The 2,165-nt window shown below is 42.1% G+C and overlaps 1 non-coding gene across 1 annotated transcript; it reads right to left on the bottom strand.

The window, feature by feature from the left end:
• Nucleotides 1-895: 895 nt before the first annotated feature.
• On the bottom strand, nt 896-1,002 carry LOC141722713 (small nucleolar RNA R71). Its single transcript, XR_012575718.1, has one exon. It is a non-coding gene; the product is annotated as a small nucleolar RNA R71 (small nucleolar RNA).
• Between the last annotated feature and the right edge of the window lie 1,163 nt (nt 1,003-2,165).

Here is a 2,165-nt window from a genome sequence, read left to right as displayed (position 1 = left end):
AATCTTACTCTCTTAGTTATAATTGTTAGCTTAATTCTTAGTTATAAACAACCCAAATTGTTATCGTCTTAGCATTGAATAATATCCATACATTGTTGCTTAAATGCATGAATTAAATAGTTAACCAACGCCAGTCTCTGTGGGAACGAACTAGAAAAGATTTTATATTACTTGCGAACGCGTATACTTGCGTGAATTATTAGCGCGTGATTAGTGACTAACAAGTTTTTGGCGCCGCTGCTGGGGACTGCAGTGTTAATTTATAGTTTATGTGCTTTCCATCAGTGGTCATTAAAGTTCATTGACTCGGATATTGTTATTTATTTGTTTTATTGTCTTATTTCGGGTACTCTAGCGAGGGTGTATGCATACGCGTTCGCATACTCGTAAGAAAACACTGGATAAAGCCAAGGAAAAACTTGTGGCGGTTCGAAGGGAAGTTTTTGAGGAAGAAAAGAAGGTAGAAGAAGAAGAAGAGAAAGTCGAGGAACCAGCTTTAGTAGAGATGGGTGATCAAGCAGAAAATCCTAAGGCTTTGATGGACTTTTCTCAGCCTAAGATTAATGACATTCAGTCAAGCATCATCAGGCCAACCATCAGGGTCAACACTTTTGAGATCAAGTCAAGCACGATTCAGATGATACAGAATTCAGTTCAGTTTGGGGGTTCTCCTACTGAAGACCCCAACATGCACATCAGGGATTTCATCGAGATCTGTGACACGTTCAAATTCAATGATATGACTGAAGATGCTATCAAGCTGCGACTCATCCCATTCTCTCTGAGGGACAAGGCTAAGTGTTGGTTACATTCTCTACTAGCAGGGTCTATCACCACTTGGGAAGATTTTGCTCAAAAGTTTCTCATTAAATTCTTCCCTATAGTGAAGACTGCTGCAATCAGGAATGCTCTTACTCAGTTTGCTCAGCAAACTGGAGAATCTCTGTGTGAGGCTTGGGATCGATATAAGGAGATGCTAAGGAAGTGCCCACACCATGGCATGCATAATTGGATGATTATTAACTGTTTCTACAATGGATTGGGTGCTACTTCTAGAACCATGCATTATGCAGCATCCAGAGGAGCCTTGTGGGCTAAAAGCTACAATGAAGCTTATGAACTTATTGAACTGATGGCTGCTAATGAGTACAGAATCCTTCCCAGAGACTGACTCAAGGAAAGGTAGCAGGAATTCTGGAGTTGGATGCAGCAATTGCGATAGCTGCCCAACTTAAGGCTTTGACGACGAAGGTGGACACTTTGGCTAATTATGGAGTTAATCAAATCGCTAGTGTCTGTGAGCTTTGTGCTGGTGCTCACGAGATTGATCAGTGCGCAATTTCTAGTGAATCAGCTCAGTTCGTGAGCAACTTTCAGCGTTCACAACAACCTGTGCCAGCCACTTATTATCCCAGCAACCGCAATCATCCTAATTTCAGTTGTAGAAACACTCAGAATGCGGTTCAACAGCCTTATCAGCAATATCCAGCTAAGCAGTACAACCCCTCTAGTTTTCAGCAACCGCAATATGCACCAAGATAACAACTCCAGCTGCAACAAGACAATGAAACATCTGAATTAGAGGAGTTGAAACTTATGTGCAAGAGTCAAGCCGTTTCTATCAAGACCTTGGAAAATCAAATTGGGAAAATTACCAATGCCTTGCTTAATCGTCAGCCTGGTACACTACCTAGAGACACTGAAGTGCCAGGAAAGAGGGAAGCTAATGAGCAGGTAAAGGCAATCACTTTAAGGTCTGGAAAGGTCGCGAATCCCGAACAAACTCAAGTGTTGACTGAAGAAGCAGAGGCTGAGAAAGAAGTAGAGCAGCGAGAAGTAGAAGTGGAACCAAGGAAGAATACTGTTGAGCACACTCCTCCTGAGGGTAATACAGGGGAGAAACAGATCTATCCTCCACCGCCTTTTCCTAAGTGGTTGCAGAAGAAAAAGATGGACAAGCAATTTGAGAAGTTTCCGGGGGTGTTCAAGAAACTTCATATCAACATAGCTTTCGCTGAGGCTCTTGAGCAGATGCCTAGTTATGCAAAGTTTATGAAAGGTATTCTCTCTCAGAAAGTGAAGCTAGATGATTTAGAGACAGTCGCTCTTACGGAGGAATGCATTTATTGTGCTGCAACAGAAGTTTCCTCCGAAGCTTAAAGATC

This window comes from Apium graveolens, chromosome 4, assembly GCF_009905375.1.
Source record: "Apium graveolens cultivar Ventura chromosome 4, ASM990537v1, whole genome shotgun sequence".
Taxonomy (NCBI): domain Eukaryota; kingdom Viridiplantae; phylum Streptophyta; class Magnoliopsida; order Apiales; family Apiaceae; genus Apium; species Apium graveolens.
Note: the sequence above shows the minus strand (reverse complement) of the source record. Positions and strands in the feature narration are given on the sequence as shown.